Genomic DNA, 19,334 nt, shown 5'->3' on the forward strand with positions numbered 1-19,334 from the left:
GTTTAAAAACTTTTTTTGAAATCAAATGCATGCACACTTAGGGCCCGATGTAGGTGGTCGTTCCATGTCATTTACCGACCGGTTACGGCCGATTTCGTCCGTTTCCGACCGGTAAATGGCCAATCGGTATGTAGGGGCCTAAATCCAGGGCCACATGTAGGTAAATCTACATTTACAGAATCGGTGAAATTGTTTTTGATGGTAAAATGATGTGACTCTTGCAATGCGTCGCTTTTGCGGAACAGATATATGATGCAATTGTGTTGTTAATGTTACGGTGTATATGTAAAAAATGATGCATAAGTGTTGCACGGGCATTGTAAATACCCTCCTATGTGTGCTTAGCAATTTCAAGTCACTTCCCCCGGGTTCAAGGGCCTTGTAAATACGTCCCCATGTGTGTCTGGTCATTTGAAGTCACTTTCCTCGTAGTGCAAGGCCCTTGTAAATACGCCCCCATGTGTGCTTGGCAAATTTTCATTTTGATTGTTTGAGTTACATAGCCATGTTAAAAATTATTGAAAAAAAGGTGCAAGTTCCTTAAAAAAACGTTTTCATGTGTATTAGGGCATTTTAAGTCTGTTCCCCTTGAATGTAGGTGTATTATTGTTTTACATAAAATGTTTTAAAACTTTGTTTGAAATCAAATGCATGCACACTTATGATGTGTTCGTTTCAGGCCATTTACCGACCGGTTACGGCCGATTTCGGCCGTTTCCGACCGTTAAATGGCCAATCGGTATGTAGGGGCCTAAATCCAAGGCCACATGTAGGTAAATCACCATTTACAGAATCGGAAAAATTATTGGTTTGGTAAAATACCTAATCAGTAATTTTACGGATTCTGTAAATTTGCTATGTAGGGGGGAGTCTTCTGAGTCCCAAAGGCCTTAACGAATCGGTATTTTAGCATGAAATCAAACTTCATGATAAAATACCGATTCCGGTGTGCATGCACATGTGTGCTCGCACACCTATGTCATGTGAAAGGCAGACCTGCCCTTAGGGCTGGTTTGCCTGCCACATGGCACCTGTGCCTGTTTTGAGGGTGCCAGAGGGTGTCAAAGTGATACCCCCTGCACCCTTGTGAATACTTTTATTTTATTTATTTTTATAGCATTGTTGAATCTAGTTCTTACTGTTATTGATTTACTGTTTGGTAATAGTGGTTAATAACATTTTTTATTATATTTCACCACAGATTCAACTGCAGATTATTTGGAAATTAGACAATGCTGTCTAAGGATAGAATTCAAAAGGCTACGAAACGTCAAAGACAGCAGTTACCTAACATTTTGCAGCAGTCCTCTACATTAGTATTACCTCAACGGACGAAGAGAACACCGGGTAAGAGAACAAAATCATTCCTTAAAAACATTTGTAGAAACAAAAGTATAACTACAGAACAAGTTTTAGTCAAGAAAAAGAGAGCCAATTTAAATGGAAAGGAAAGGCCCGTGAAAAAAGTTTGTGCTAGAGCAGGAGATAACTCTGTGCATGGCAGTAGAAGGGCAAATATTTTCAGGGACATTCGTAAGCGAATGTTCCGCAACAGGGTAATTGTCAATTTGCTAAAACAAATGAAAAAAGGTCAACAGAAAGTGTCATTTTATAAGAAAAAGAAAAATGTAGAGAAAATTATTGATCAGGCTTTCGAAATCAAGCGAAAGTTATTTATTTTGGTAATTAATAGAATTAGGAAACTAAACAAGGTAATCTATGTTTTCAAATCTAATAGTAGATGGAAGAGAGAAGTTAATTGAAGTAATTTTTGTGAAGTTCTCTTAGGAGAATGGATGCATAGTTCAAATAGTGAGGCATTTTTTAATGAAGAGAGTTATTTTCAGGACAATGTTTTGGTGCATGCAGTTGACAGCAGTGGTCGAGCATATGAGGTAAAAGATGGTCATCCGGTTGAAAAAGAAATACTTGTGTCTGCAGATGCAGAAGAGGCGCTAAGTGATGAGGTTTTAGGGAGACGTCCTAAGGGACCAGTGTACACCTGGAAGTGTAGTTCTATTTGCAGTGTGCGACAGGATTCCATCAATTTGCTTTGTGATTTTATACGGACCTTTCATAAGAAAAGTGTAAAGCAAAAAATAAAGTTGTTGCAAGAATTAGATCCTTGCAGAGTGAGACAAGTGACAGGTTTGCGTGGTCATTCACTGGCTTGTCTTTCTAGGAGAGTATGCCAGAGTGTATTTCATCATTTCAGGATGCTAGCAGTGCATCATAATAAAGTGAGGAAATTAGTTAGAATGTTGTATTATGCTAAGAGTCCAGCAATTATGCTTAAAAAATTAAGCAGAGCTCTTTTGCATGGTTCTGAAGTAGATGTGAAGTAGATGTGAAGAATATTTGTCAAGAAATTGAGTTCTGTTATTTTGCTGGTAAAAAGAACAATGTTGATATTGAACCACTAGAAGATGGTAATGTGGAAGACAGTGAACAGATTTTCAGTACAGATAAGTTTCACAAGGAAATTTCAACGTTTATGGTGAAATCAAGTGAGAGATTAATATACAATATGAATGAGGGTGGGATGCACACCTTTGTACTCATTTTTTAGAATCAATATTTATAAAATTAGCTTCTGACAGTAAAGGGTGAACAGAAAACGACATGCAAACGGGAAAGGAAAATAAGAGCCCACAGTCTCTATGTATAATAGCGCTGAACACGAGAGAGAAAATATGGTTAGATTGGCATTGTTTTTTAAAAAGATAGAGTTTGCTAGTGTTGAGGCGACAGGTTGCATAAAAGAATTTGCGCAATGATTATGATGTATAAGCATTCAATCGTTTAGACTAATATTGAATTGATGCAATTGATTACACGATGCTTACTTTTTGCTATTATTGTTTATAGTGTTCCCTGACGAAGGGCAAAGATGTGCCCGAAATGCATTGGATTTTAAATAAATATTGCTTTGGACGAACCACTGCGTTGATCATGTTTGATAATGAGGTCCGGAGGGCACGGTTCAAGCACTAGAAATCTGGAAAATGGCAGTACATAACCTGAGCGTGAAGTGAAATGACAGAGCAACATAGAAAATGAGATAAACTGTGGAATAATAAGGTTAAAACTATGGTATATTTGAAAATGGAAAAATGTGGAAAAACGTGGATGGAATTTTGCCGGAAGGCGCAACGATGGCAGCTGCGACTGGTTTTGGGGTGACATGTGTTACCCCACCCTTCTTCATTGATTCAAAGATGTCGCCGGGGGAGGCACAAAAACCAGTATTGCACGCCGTAAAGGATTAACTTTGGACAAATAGAAAATTTATAAATATTGATTCTAAAAAATGAGTACAAAGGTGTGCATCCCACCCTCATTCATATTGTATATTAATTTCCCCCTAACGTTGGGATTGCACCCACAGAAGTAATAGTCTCTTTGATTCTTGCTGCATTACCTTAAAAGAATTTGACACTCACGCAATAAGATCTGGTTCGTTTTTATAAAAGCAATGCTTTTCAGGTTGAATTCAACGACACTAATAATGGCACATGTTGTTTATGTAAAGATAATTAAAACTTCTTAATGATAAATGCAATTATGTAACAAAGCGCGAAGATTTAAATACGTTTTAGTATTACGCGCAGGTTAGTAGGGCATTGTGGGTAACGTAGTCTCAAGCGAAATGATGTGCACCACCATGTTAACACATAAGCGTGTGATAGCGCAAGGCATGGGCCAATCAGGAACAAGGTAGCATAGAGGGACGTTTTAAATGAAGGGGTAACAACAGGAGAGTAACTTCACCGATTCGGAAGCAAGATAGGATGGGTTCTAGCGTCCATTGCAGGTACGTGTAAGGATTCAAAGTGTAGCAGGGAGATGGAAGAGTATCAATGGGTCTGTAGACTTGCGAATGAAAACATGAATACTTTGTTTAACATTAAAAACGCACGGAAAATGAAGTCGAGGTAATCATGTTCATAATATAAAGGGTAGAAAACGTAGCTTCTGACAGTAAAGGGTGAACAGAAAACGACATGCAAACGGGAAAGGAAAATAAGAGCCCACAGTCTCTATGTATAATAGCGCTGAACACGAGAGAGAAAATATGGTTAGATTGGCATTGTTTTTTAAAAAGATAGAGTTTGCTAGTGTTGAGGCGACAGGTTGCATAAAAAAATGTGCGCAATGATTATGATGTATAAGCATTCAATCGTTTAGACTAATATTGAATTGATGCAATTGATTACACGATGCTTACTTTTTGCTATTATTGTTTATAGTGTTCCCTGACGAAGGGCAAAGATGTGCCCGAAATGCATTGGATTTTAAATAAATATTGCTTTGGACGAACCACTGCGTTGATCATGTTTGATAATGAGGTCCGGAGGGCACGGTTCAAGCACTAGAAATCTGGAAAATGGCAGTACATAACCTGAGCGTGAAGTGAAATGACAGAGCAACATAGAAAATGAGATAAACTGTGGAATAATAAGGTTAAAACTATGGTATATTTGAAAATGGAAAAATGTGGAAAAACGTGGATGGAATTTTGCCGGAAGGCGCAACGATGGCAGCTGCGACTGGTTTTGGGGTGACATGTGTTACCCCACCCTTCTTCATTGATTAAAAGATGTCGCCGGGGGAGGCACAAAAACCAGTATTGCACGCCGTAAAGGATTAACTTTGGACAAATAGAAAATTTATAAATATTGATTCTAAAAAATGAGTACAAAGGTGTGCATCCCACCCTCATTCATATTGTATATTAATTTCCCCCTAACGTTGGGATTGCACCCACAGAAGTAATAGTCTCTTTGATTCTTGCTGCATTACCTTAAAAGAATTTGACACTCACGCAATAAGATCTGGTTCGTTTTTATAAAAGCAATGCTTTTCAGGTTGAATTCAACGACACTAATAATGGCACATGTTGTTTATGTAAAGATAATTAAAACTTCTTAATGATAAATGCAATTATGTAACAAAGCGCGAAGATTTAAATACGTTTTAGTATTACGCGCAGGTTAGTAGGGCATTGTGGGTAACGTAGTCTCAAGCGAAATGATGTGCACCACCATGTTAACACGTAAGCGTGTGATAGCGCAAGGCATGGGCCAATCAGGAACAAGGTAGCATAGAGGGAAGTTTTAAATGAAGGGGTAACAACAGGAGAGTAACTTCACCGATTCGGAAGCAAGATAGGATGGGTTCTAGCGTCCATTGCAGGTACGTGTAAGGATTCAAAGTGTAGCAGGGAGATGGAAGAGTATCAATGGGTCTGTAGACTTGCGAATGAAAACATGAATACTTTGTTTAACATTAAAAACGCACGGAAAATGAAGTCGAGGTAATCATGTTCATAATATAAAGGGTAGAAAACGTAGCGTCTGACAGTAAAGGGTGAACAGAAAACGACATGCAAACGGGAAAGGAAAATAAGAGCCCACAGTCTCTATGTATAATAGCGCTGAACACGAGAGAGAAAATATGATTAGATTGGCATTGTTTTTTAAAAAGATAGAGTTTGCTAGTGTTGAGGCGACAGGTTGCATAAAAAAATTTGCACAATGATTATGATGTATAAGCATTCAATCGTTTAGACTAATATTGAATTGATGCAATTGATTACACGATGCTTACTTTTTGCTATTATTGTTTATAGTGTTCCCTGACGAAGGGCAAAGATGTGCCCGAAATGCATTGGATTTTAAATAAATATTGCTTTGGACGAACCACTGCGTTGACCATGCTTGATAATGAGGTCCGGAGGGCACGGTTCAAGCACTAGAAATCTGGAAAAAGGCAGTACATAACCTGAGCGTGAAGTGAAATGACAGAGCAACATAGAAAATGAGATAAACTGTGGAATAATAAGGTTAAAACTATGGTATATTTGAAAATGGAAAAATGTGGAAAAACGTGGATGGAATTTTGCCGGAAGGCGCAACGATGGCAGCTGCGACTGGTTTTGGGGTGACATGTGTTACCCCACCCTTCTTCATTGAAATCAAGTGAGAGGCCTAATTTCACTTGTGTGTGTTGTCGATGGACTTATTATAAGAATCAGACTAAGGGGCTCATTAGGATGGCGGACGGAAGTGCCTCCGCAGACCCAGAGTATGCGGAACAAGCCTATTTTCCGTGCGCCCGTCGCGGACACTCCGTCCGCCAAATCAGGATACGAAATACGTGCCAAATTCCATCCGCGGCGGTAGAACACGGTCCGCCGCACCACCACACCCAACCACGCTGCGGACGTAACCTTTCCAGAGACGCCGCCGTACGGACTGACGACTAGGACCGTCCTCCAAATCAAGATGGCGGAAAACACACATAAAAGCGCGGCGGAAAAACAACCTGCCTGAACACGGCGGATGCTCCACAGCGACCATACCCACCACGAGCCGCACGCCGACATGGACCCTGCACTACAGGCTTACCCGATACTCTACGCGATCCAGTACGTCCTCGTCTTGGCCCACCATCGACGACGACGCAGGTAGGCAACAAACCATTCGCTGTCTGGAGAGGAGTACCGGCAAGGGCGGTGATGTAGGGAGGGGGGAGTGACATGTCCCGAAATGCACATATGCCTGTGTACGGCAACGCCTCCAAGGGTCGTGACCCAGGTAGGGGAGAGTGACATGTACCAGAACCCACCGCTCCCAAGAAAATACTAATCCACACCAGCATCACACACTCAAGAATGACTCTGACAAACCACGACACATTAATCCCAATTTTATTTACGCAGATTCGGAGCAAAGTCACAGTCTAGGATGGAGCATGGCCATAGTGGACACCAGAGCAGGAACATCAGAGGCAGTACATAAGTATGAGAACAGCAACAGGGCAGCAACAGGGCAGTGTGGACACCAGAGCAGGTACATCAGAGGCAGTACATCAGTATGAGAACAGCAACAGGGCAGCAACAGGGCAGTGTGGACACCAGAGCAGGTACATCAGAGGCAGTACATCCGTATGAGGATAGCAACAGGGCAGCAACAGGGCAGTGTGGACACCAGAGCAGGTACATCAGAGGCAGTACATCAGTATGAGGATAGCAACAGGGCAGCAACAGGGCAGTGTGGACACCAGAGCAGGTACATCAGAGGCAGTACATGAGAGGGGGCAAGTGCTCCAACAGTCCATTGCACTGAAAACGTCCATCAGAGGCAGTACATGAGAGGGGCTAAGTGCACCAACAGTCCATGGCAAGGCACAGGCCCATCAGAGGCAGCACAGGAGAGGGGCTAAGTGCACCAACAGTCCATGGCAAGGCACAGGTCCATCAGAGGCAGCACAGGAGAGGGGCTAAGTGTACCAACGGTCCATGGCAAGGCACAGGTCCATCAGAGGCAGCACATGAGAGGGGCTAAGTGCACCAACAGTCCATGGCAAGGCACAGGTTCATCAGAGGCAGCACATGAGAGGGGCTAAGTGCACCAACAGTCCATGGCAAGGCACAGGTCCATAAGAGGCAGCACATGAGAGGGCACAATGCAGTATCAGAACAGCAACAGGGCAGTGTGGACACCAGAGCAGGTACATCAGAGGCAGCACATGAGAGGGGCGAAGTGCACCAACAGTCCATGGCAAGGCACAGGTCCATCAGAGGCAGCACAGGAGAGGGGCTAAGTGCACCAACAGTCCATGGCAAGGCACAGGTCCATCAGAGGCAGCACATGAGAGGGGCTAAGTGCACCAACAGTCCATGGCAAGGCACAGGTCCATAAGAGGCAGCACATGAGAGGGCACAATGCATTATCAGAACAGCAACAGGGCAGTGTGGACACCAGAGCAGGTACATCAGAGGCAGCACATGAGAGGGGCGAAGTGCACCAACAGTCCATGGCAAGGCACAGGTCCATCAGAGGCAGTACATGAGAGGGGCCAAGTGCTCCAACAGTCCATTGCACTGAAAACGTCCATCAGAGGCAGTACATGAGAGGGGCTAAGGGCACCAACAGTCCATTGCACTGAAAACGTCCATCAGAGGCAGCACATGAGAGAGCACAATGCAGTATCAGAACAGCAACAGGGCAGTGTGGACAACAGAGCAGGTACATCAGAGGCAGTACATCAGTATGAGGATAGCAACAGGGCAGCAACAGGGCAGTGTGGACACCAGAGCAGGTACATCAGAGGCAGTACATCAGTATGAGGATAGCAACAGGGCAGCAACAGGGCAGTGTGGACACCAGAGCAGGTACATCGGAGGCAGTACATCAGTATGAGGATAGCAACAGGCCATTGTGGACACCAGAGCAGGTACATCAGAGGCAGTACATGAGAGGGCACAATGCAGTATCAGAACAGCAACAGGGCAGTGTGGACACCAGAGCAGGTACATCAGAGGCAGTACATCACTATGAGGATAGCAACAGGGCAGCAACAGGGCAGTGTGGACACCAGAGCAGGTACATCAGAGGCAGTACATCAGTATGAGGATAGCAACAGGGCAGCAACAGGGCAGTGTGGACACCAGAGCAGGTACATCAGAGGCAGTACATCAGTATGAGGATAGCAACAGGCCATTGTGGACACCAGAGCAGGTACATCAGAGGCAGTACATCAGAGGGCACACTACAGCAACTTACAGCACACTATCAGGTGGATTGCGTGAAGTACCCGCATCGGACACACTGACAGCACCAGAAACCGGAGTGTGACACACAGCCACAGATGTAGTGACTGACACGTGAGCCACAGACCCAGATACACTGCCAGCACCTGATACATGAGTGTGAGACACAGCCACAGCCCGAGTGACTGACACATGGCCCATAGACCCAGATACACTGCCAGCACCTGATACAGGAGTGTGAGACACAGCCACAGACCGAGTGACTGACACATGGCCCATAGACCCAGATACACTGCCAGCACCTGATACAGGAGTGTGAGACACAGCCACAGACCGAGTGACTGACACATGGCCCATAGACCCAGATACACTGCCAGCACCTGATACAGGAGTGTGAGACACAGCCACAGACCGAGTGACTGACACATGGCCCATAGACCCAGATACACTGCCAGCACCTGATACAGGATATGTCTCGACTGATACCCTGCCACTAACAGACACATGCGAGTCAACTGCACCAGCGCCACTGTGACCACTGAAATGATGAGCCACAGGGCTGTATGGTCCAGGAGGCAGGGTGGCTCTGGGAGCGGTGGATAGTTGCAATTGGCCGACATCGGATTGGGCATGTGTCAATGCTGTGTGGCTACGCTTCTTTTGGACATGTGCCTGCACCCTGGACAGGACAGGACTCACAAGTGGACCGGACTGAGAAGCAATTTCATCCACCATGGGAGGTGCATGTGCTGGGGGGGGAATGGTCTCTGGGGACGTGCTGGAGCCTGCTTGTCGTTTGCTGTGTGGCTGCCTTGTGGCCTCTGCAACATGTGTCATGGGGGATGCCACTACAGGGTCCACCTGCATCCATCCCTGACGGGCCCTGATGGGAGTGGATGTAAGGGGTGATTCCACTGCGGAGTCTTCTGTATTCCGTTTCCCAGAAAACAGCTGCCTCAGTGCAACAATGGGTGATGTATGCCTGTCCCTGACAGCGCCACTGTTCATGGGAGAGTCCTTGGGCCTTGGATGTTCCATTTCCGTAGGAGTACTGTAGTCTGCGGACTTTCCCTGTTCCCTGGATGGTGCCCTCTTCCAGGCAGCAGACTTGTCGTCTGTGGTGTACATATCCCCAGGACACCCCTTCTGCCCGTGTGTGTCCCTGCCCCTGGGAGTGTCCGTGCTCCTCTTAGGTGCGTTTGTCTTGTGACTGTCCTTGTCCCTGCCCTTGGGAGTGGCTCCTTCCTTCGTAGTTTCCCTGCCCTTGGGAGTGGCTCCTTCCTTCCTGGTTCCCCTGCCCTTGGGAGTGCCTACATCCTTCCTGCTTTCCCTGCCCTGGGAGTGGCACCTTCCTTCGTAGTCTCCCTGCCCTTGGGAGTGCCTACATCCTTCCTGCTTTCCCTGCCCTTGGGAGTGGCTCCTTCCTGCCTAGTCTCCCTGCCCTTGGGAGTGCCTACTTCCTTCCTGCTTTCCCTGCCCTTGGGAGTGGCTCCTACCTGCCTAGTCTCCCTGCCCTTGGGAGTGCCTACTTCCTTCCTTCATTCCCTGCCCTTGGGAGTGCCTACTTCCTTCCTCGTTTCCCTGCCCTTGGAAGTGGCTCCTTCCTTCCTAGTGTCCCTGGCACTGGGAGTATGCGAGCCCTCAAGAGATGTATTCGTCTTCTCACTGTCCTCGTACAAGGTAGTGTCAATGGAAGCGGGAGTGAGTCTTGGCCTGGTAGTACCTTGTGTGTGGGATGGCTGTGCAGCATGTGTAGCCATTAAACCCAACCCCTCTTTTGCTTCACGTGTGTGTACTCCACTATATCTGACGTTGTCCTTGTGAACACATTTACCTGACCTAGGGGATGGGGTCTGAGGCCTCCGTGCCTTGACGTGCTGGCTGACGCTGCTTCTAGTGCAATAACCTGTATTAGAGTCCAGGTCAGAAAATTCACTCCCCCCTAACACATCCAGAGTTGTAGATGGTGGAACAGAAGTACCACCCAGTCCATGCGACTGTGCAATGGCAGACAACACACTGTTAGACAATGACTGCAGTGTCCTGTGTACACCAGCCAGATCACCATGCATACCTTCCATGAATGCCACCACCTGCCCCAACTTCCTATCGTGGTCTTGGAAAGCATTAATCATATTGGTCTGCCCCACACACAGCTGTCGCAGCAGATCAACAGCCTCTGCACAAAGTGCATTTTGGCTCACCGAGGCTGGGGCAGTGGTGCCGACACCGAACGCCACTCTGCTCCCCCTACTCCTGCGTGCACGAACAGTACATGGTGCAGTTGGCGGCAGGGTGGGCCCTGTGTGCTGTGTCCCGACCGAAGGTGTTGGTTGCCCACTCCCAGTCTGTGACAACAGTGCTGACTCACCAACACTGTCGGAAGATGATGACGATGTTGTCTCCACATGCGAGTCCTCCGGCACGGTCCTGTCCCCCTTTCCGGCGCTGGCCCCTTCGGTGTCAGTCTGCGTGTGCGCGACGTCTGATCCGGATGCATTGCCTTCTGTCATCTCTGCCGTCTGTGACTGAGTGCCCTCTGCCAAAGCTGAAATGCACAGGAAATGGGTGTAAGTAATGGGCACACACACGTACAGTACTGCTGCGGAATCCCTAAAGCCACTGATGACAATGTCCATCGATCCCCCAACCTGCACACGGCCCACCCCAACCAGTCATCCTCACAGGAATTCTGTGGCGTTGGCCGTAATACATGTACAGCATGCACACTGGGCATGAGGAACTACATCAGCACACAAGTGTTGCCAAGGGGTGACGGAGCACTACAGCATGTGCATGACAACTGAACCGCTTAGCAGGTGGCGTCTCAACATGCCGCATCTGCAAGTGAAATTTTACTGTGACAATGTCACCAACATGCCATTGGAAAGAGCCTCACGATCGACGGAAGACCCTAATGTGTGTGGGCAAGCATACATGCATTGCACTCACAAGCAACATACACTGACAGTATGCTTACCGCCACGTTGCTGTTCATCCACACGCAACCGCTCGGACAGGTCAGGATGCGTCACAGCTATGATACGGTGCATGAGAGGGGTCATTGAGCGTCGGGCCAGACGTGCCGTCCTTGGAATCATCCCTAGTGTCACTTCCGCTACATTCTTGCTCAGTCTGGAAATGTCGTCCCAGCGTTTGTGGCAGTGTGTATGTCGTCTATTGGACACCCCCGCTGCTCGTACTTCACGTGCAATGCTCCTCCACACGTCCTTGCGAAGGTGCAGCTTCACCTACCATGATGGGAGACAAAAGCGTGGAAGTCAGTGGACAGTTGGCCAGTCACACAGATAGGAGCAACACATTACTCTCAGCAGCCATGCACATATCGATTCTTTAGTTGGCCACACATCACACCGCCAAGTTTCCAGAGCCCAGGTGCCATATGACACCTCATGCACTACAACTTATTCCCCACTGCACTTACCGACTGTCCGGGTGCGCCGTACAGGCGTCCGTAGTTGCGGAGCACAGCGTCCACGAGGACATCCAGCTCCGCGGCGGTGAAGGGGCGAGACGGACCTCTTTGACTCTCGACATGGCAAGGCCACGGAGTATGGCACTAGAGCGGCAGTCGGTGGTCAGCTCCGCAGCAGCAGGTGGAGGTGATGGTCACAGGCAGCAGTCGGTGGTCAGCTCCGCAGCAGCAGGTGAAGGTGATGGTCACAGGCAGCAGTCGGTGGTCAGCTCCGCAGCAGCAGGTGAAGGTGATGGTCACAGGCAGCAGTCGGTGGTCAGCTCCGCAGCAGCAGGTGAAGGTGATGGTCACAGGCAGCAGTCAGTGGTCAGCTCCGCAGCAGCAGGTGAAGGTGATGGTCACATGCAGCAGTCGGTGGTCAGCTCCGCAGCAGCAGGTGAAGGTGATGGTCACAGGCAGCAGTCGGTGGTCATCGTAGAAAGTATGCTTTTGCACATCACACATATATAGGGCCCTGTGGCCATGTCAGTGGCATACGGCGCCAGCCATTGGTCCGCCGTGAGAGCGTGTTTGGAATTGGGCTAATGATTGGCCCTGGTGTTGCGGTGAACAGCATACGGTACTTGCTATTGGCCAACCGTGGCCCATGTCCACACCTCCCATTGGCTGCACGTGCACAGACCGTCACTCTCACACACCGGCAAGTGCACGTGCTAGACACCGGGACGGATGCATCATTTGCAACAAAGTTGTAACAGTGGCGCCACCATGGCGGGGCACGTATTCGGCGGGGGAGGTGGAGGCCAAAACATCCATAAGCTGATGTCCATGCACATGGCAGTTCATGACCCCCCTTACAGTGACATTGCATCAGCCAGCCTACACCGGCCGGCCCAGCTCTACCCACTACCGCCGTGCCAGGCCCAGCCCATGACCGCCGTTCCAGCCATGCCAACTACCGCCGCTTCAGGCCCCCTCCACTACCGCCGTGCCAGGCCCAGCCCATGACCGCCGTGCCAGGGCCGCCAGGGCACAGCGGTAGTGGAGGGGGCCTGAAGCGGCGGTAGTTGGCATGGCCGGAACGGCGGTCATGGGCTGGGCCTGGCACGGCGGTAGTGGAGGGGGCCTGAAGCGGCGGTAGTTGGCATGGCCGGAACGGCGGTCATGGGCTGGGCCTGGCACGGCGGTAGTGGAGGGGGCCTGAAGCGGCGGTAGTTGGCATGGCCGGAACGGCGGTCATGGGCTGGGCCTGGCACGGCGGTAGTGGAGGGGGCCTGAAGCGGCGGTAGTTGGCATGGCCAGAACGGCGGTCATGGGCTGGGCCTGGCACGGCGGTAGTGGAGGGGGCCTGAAGCGGCGGTAGTTGGCATGGCTGGAACGGCGGTCATGGGCTGGGCCTGGCACGGCGGTAGTGGGTAGAGCTGGGCCGGCCGGTGTAGGCTGGCTGATGCAATGTCACTGTAAGGGGGGTCATGAACTGCCATGTGCATGGACATCAGCCTATGGATGTTTTGGCCTCCACCTCCCCCGCCGAATACGTGCCCCGCCATGGTGGCGCCACTGTTACAACTTTGATGCAAATGATGCATCCGTCCCGGTGTCTAGCACATGCACTAGCCGGTGTGTGAGCGTGACGGTCTGTGCACGTGCAGACAATGGGAATGTTGAACGCGGGCCGCGTATGGCCAGACGTCAACAGCGGAAGCAGTGCACCGCCATGGCGGCGTCAATGAGTGCATGTCAGCTGACGATGCACCTTGTTTAATTGTCTGCAGCTGCATGATGAGGGTTGTGTGCGTGATTGCGTGACTCCACACTTCATGCTCTATCCCATGTTTTTCCATACCATGCCCATCGGTGTGCCACTAATGACCGTCACTTTTGGGTCATGTCACATGTCTTGTTGGCAGTGATGTTGAGGTGAGACAGAGTGCATTGGACATGTTGCAACACATCATGTAGCTGGTGGGTGCACATTGCTACGTCAATCCATGTTGTTGTGACAATCAGAGATGTCACACATATGCAAATTGTACACTGCCTATTACATGTTGGATAGAGTGCGGTGACATGTGAGTGAGTTGCACAGACATGCGTTGTATGTGAATTGACTTCCATTCCATTTACTCCCACACAGGAGGGCTCAAAATGTCCATCGCCCATACACTGTGCTGGAGGATATGGTGGACGAGGAGGTGATCCGGAAATTCAGGCTTGATCGACGTCGATTGCTGGAGCTTGTGAACCAGTTGTCTCCTCACCTGCAGCCGCGGAGAACTTATCCAGGCTCAATTTCACCCACCCAAAAGGTGATGGCGGCACTCCATTTTTTTGCAACAGGCACATTCCAGTACACTATAGGACATGCCGGGCGAATGTCACAGGCCATGTTCAGCACGGTACTTAGGGATGTACTGACAGCCATGATGCTGTACAAGAATGACTACATACATTTTCCACAGGCGGCAGAGTTGGCAGCGGTCAAAGCAGACTTTTATGCACTGGGTCGCATACCACACATTGTGGGTTCAATTGATGGCACGCATATTGCGATCATTCCGCCACGGGCACGTGAGCAGGTGTTTCGGAATCGGAAGCACTTCCACTCCCTTAACGTGCAGGTGGTGTGCCAGGCCGACAACATTATCTCACATGTGTGTGCAAGATTTCCTGGCTCTGCACATGACGCCCACATCATGCGGAGCAGCATTGTCCCCCAACTGATGGCAAATCTGCGTCCGGCACAAGCCTGGCTTGTTGGTGAGTATGCTGTGGTGACTGGAGTGATATCTGGGTGGCTTGGTGTGGCCACATGTTCAGGTAGTGATGTTTCTCTCTCTCTCTAATTTCCACATACACAGGCGACTCGGCTTACCCAAACAGGCCTTGGCTTCTAAGTCCAATTCGCAATCCCACCACAGCAGGAGAAATGCGATACAACGATGCCCATGGTAGGACACGTCGAGTGGTGGAACGAACATTTGGCCTGCTTAAGTCTCAGTTTCGGTGCCTGGATAAGACTGGAGGGGCCCTGCCTTACGCACCAGGCAAAGTATGCAAGATTGTGATTGCCTGCTGCATGCTCCACAACCTGGCTGTGCGAAATAACATTGAACTGATCTTGGACCCAGATGAACAGCAAGTTCCTCGCCCTCCTGACCCACCCATGTCGACTGATGAGGATAGTGGTGAGGAGGAAGGTGTGGACCAGAGGCGCCAGCTCATTGAACGCTACTTCCCTTGATTGTGAGTGTGCCCCTCTTGTGCTGCTTGTGTATGCCCTGTGTAGGTTTGCTGCTCTTGTGTCATTGTGTTGTGCATCATCTATGTGTTTTGTTATATGATGTATGCATGTGTGTGTGTGTCTTCATTTATGAGTACATGCACTTCTCCATGATGTGTGTAGTGTCATCCATTCGTGTAGTGATGTGTGTGGTTTGTTGTAAGTTGCACTGCAGTGAGTTGGGATGAGTGTGATGCTGTTTCCTAACGTCTGTTTGCGGTTTCTATGTTTCCCTAGGTCACTCCCTTGCGGCATGATTCTGTACCTGTTGGATCCCTGAACCTGGTTACGTCTGTTTCTGATGCAATCATGTGAATAAACATGGAGGCAACACATCATTGAGTGAGTAAGTGGTATTTATTTACAGATTGTGCATAGGTGTAGGTGCATATTTACAAAGGAGTGAAGGGGTGGGGGAGTGACAGTCCAAGGTAATGGAAGATGAGATGTCCGTGCAGACACCACATAGGGTGGTGTGTGCCTAGTGCAGCAGGCCTGTGCCAGGTGGGACCGGATAGTTGCCAGGATGGATGGCAGGCTCAGGTACTCCAATGAGTCAATGTCGGCTCCTCTTGGAGCGTGTGGCATGAGCTCCGACACTGCTCTCGCCCACTTCCTGCCTCGGACGGCCCCTCCGTCTTTGTGTCGGGATGGAGTCAGCTGGGGGCGCAGGCTGATCCGGTACCACATCCGCCGCCAGGGGCGCAGGTGGCGGTGGCGGTGTTGTGGCCGGTGCCGTTGTTTGAGGGGGGGGTGGTGGGTGGTGTTGGCAGATGCCCTTGTGCTGAAAATGTCCACGAGTTGGCCAAGCCACCTCTCGATGGCCCCCAACATCGCTGTGTTGTCCACAAAGTCCTGGTGGGCCCGGTCTGCATATGCCTGGCTACGTGCATAGCCCGCCTCCACCCGGACTAGTGCTTCAAGACACTGTTGCACAGCATTGAGTGTAGTGTCATCAGGCCTTCTTTCCGCCGTGCTCCTGCCTGCAGGATCTGCCCTTGCATTGGTGGTTTGCCTCACTCTCTCCCTGCGTGGCTGGGATGGCGCTGCCCCAGCGTTGGCCGGTGGGTTGGGCAGGGTGGCAGGGGCAGAAGTGGTGGTAGTAGTGGTGGTGGAGGTGGTGCTGGAGGCAGCTGTGCAGGTCACAGTAGCCGGTGTTGTCGTGATGCCAGAGCCCGTTGTTGTTGTTGGTGCAGGTGTGACCTGCGTGCCAGAGGTCCCTGGCTGGCTGCTTGATCCGGCACCATCCTCTGCCCCGGAGGTGGCTGGACAATCGTCCCCTGAAAGTTCAGAGAGTGGGGATGCTGGAGGCCTGGTGTCAATTGCAGCAGTCAGATTAGGATCCCCTGCCAAACAATAATGTGAGGATGAGTCATGTTGCCTAAACGTGTACATTTATTTATGTTTGACATTCAGTCGGCATTGGCACCCACCCCACCCACCACCACCACCACCCTCTCTATGGACATGGGGGCCTGTTGGAAGTGGGACTAGTGACCCCTCACACACCCCACCCAGCCACCACCACCCTCTCTATGGACATGGGGGCCTGTTGGAAGTAGGACTAGTGACCCCTCACACACCCCACCCAGCCACCACCACCCTCTCTATGGACATGGGGGCCTGTTGGAAGTAGGACTGGTGAGCCCTCACACACCCCACCCAGCCACCACCACCCTCTCTATGGACATGGGGGCCTGTTGGAAGTGGGACTAGTGACCCCTCACACACCCCACCCAGCCACTACCACCCTCTCTATGGACATGGGGGCCTGTTGGAAGTAGGACTGGTGACCCCTCACACACCCCACCCAGCCACCACCACCCTCTCTATGGACATGGGGGCCTGTTGGGAGTTGTAGTTCCGTCCCCTCACACACCCCACCCAGCCACCACCACCCTCTCTATGGACATGGGGGCCTGTTGGAAGTAGGACTAGTGACCCCTCACACACCCCACCCAGCCACCACCACCCTCTCTATGGACATGGGGGCCTGTTGGGAGTTGTAGTTCCGTCCCCTCACACACCCCACCCAGCCACCACCACCCTCTCTATGGACATGGGGGCCTGTTGGAAGCGGGACTAGTGACCCCTCACACACCCCACCCAGCCACCACCACCCTCTCTATGGACATGGGGGCCTGTTGGAAGTAGGACTAGTGACCCCTCACACACCCCACCCAGCCACCACCACCCTCTCTATGGACATGGGGGCCTGTTGGGAGTTGTAGTTCCGTCCCCTCACACACCCCACCCAGCCACCACCACCCTCTCTATGGACATGGGGGCCTGTTGGAAGTGGGACTAGTGACCCCTCACACACCCCACCCAGCCACCACCACCCTCTCTATGGACATGGGGGCCTGTTGGAAGTAGGACTAGTGACCCCTCACACACCCCACCCAGCCACCACCACCCTCTCTATGGACATGGGGGCCTGTTGGAAGTAGGACTAGTGACCCCTCACACACCCCACCCAGCCACCACCACCCTCTCTATGGACATGGGGGCCTGTTGGAAGTAGGACTAGTGACCCCTCACACACCCCACCCAGCCACCACCACCCTCTCTATGGACATGGGGGCCTGTTGGAAGTAGGACTAGTGACCCCTCACACACCCCACCCAGCCACCACCACCCTCTCTATGGACAAGGGGGCCTGTAGGAGTGCTTTAGAGGTTGGTGAGTATGTGGACTGCATGCAAGGCTGGGGTATGTGGGATGTGTCTTCAGAGTTGTGTGAGGCACACCGTGTTGTTGTGTTTGTGGTGCTTGGTTGGTACTTACCAGCCTCTTCTCCATCAGGAAGTCCATCGATGGTCTCAGGGTGCAGGATGGTCAGCACCTTCTCCTCCCACTCGGTGTATGGTAGTGTCGTAATTGGCCCGTTCGGATTAGCGATTAGCTGAACCTACACGTTGTCCTCCTTAACTTGGCTATATACGATAACGCCATTTTTAATGTTGCAGCGGCCATCTTAAGACCATGAGCGGCCTCGTGGCCGGCGTGCCCTTTAGTCCTTTGTCCGTTCCACTGACCACTCTTGTCTGCCCAGCAACAGGCTATTTTTAGCACTGGTCAAGCCACACATGCGCAGTTCCCACTGACCCGTAAGCCTTCAGGAATGTGCCGCTAACTGACCAGTGGGTTTGAAACCCTCCAATGAGCTGGCAGTATTCCAAAAGATGACCATATATGTCCCTAAAACTGTGTCTTAACTTGTGCCGCCTATCTTTTATTGCCCCAAAATTGTATATAAACGGGGTCACACCGGTGTTCGGGGTGATACCTCTTGCATTACCGAAGGGTGCTGTTTGAGTGTACCACCACCCCATGGGGTCTTAATAAACTTGTTCTTTGCCTTTTACAGTTTCCGTGCCAACAGTTCTTGCGTGTAAGTGGGTAATCTCTGGAGCGTGTAGGCCTTGGGAACCCCGAAATACTTCAATTGGCGACCACGAAGGGACTCATCGGCGACTCGGATGCCCGAAGGAGAGGTCGTGACGAAGGCTTGGAAACCCGCCATGGGCGCGCGCTGCCACGAGTGACCCGAGTCTTGGCTGCCACGGTGTTTTTTCCTTTCCTTCCGATCTGACCTTCCAGGTGGCGCCGGTCTCCGACTGAGTCTTTGAAGTGTCTGCATCGCTGCGAAAGTGCCGTTTGGCTGATTTGGCTTATAAGACCTTGGCAGTTGGAACCTGGACATTTGAGAATTTGGTAAGCTTTGTGTTCGGTAAGGTAGTCTTCGGACGCTTACTGAAGTTCTGCGATTTGTGTTCGGTAAGGTAGTCTTCGGACGCTTACTGAAATTTTGTGATTTGTGATCGGTGAGGTAGTCTCCGGGCGCTTGCCGAGTTCTAGGAACTTTGATTTGAGTTAGCTAACATTGTGAATTTGTGATCTTTGAACTTATATGTGTAGTGCACTTCACATAGGCAGGCATGTAGAGATGTTTCTCTAACTTTGTTTTTTCCTTTGAGCGGCACAATCGTGTGGAGAACTGTAAGTGCCATTTTGTCCGGTGTCACGCTTTCGTGATACTTTTTGAACATGCCTGT

The sequence above is a fragment of the Lissotriton vulgaris genome, chromosome 6 (genome assembly GCF_964263255.1).
Source record: "Lissotriton vulgaris chromosome 6, aLisVul1.2, whole genome shotgun sequence".
Classification (NCBI taxonomy): Eukaryota; Metazoa; Chordata; class Amphibia; order Caudata; family Salamandridae; genus Lissotriton; species Lissotriton vulgaris.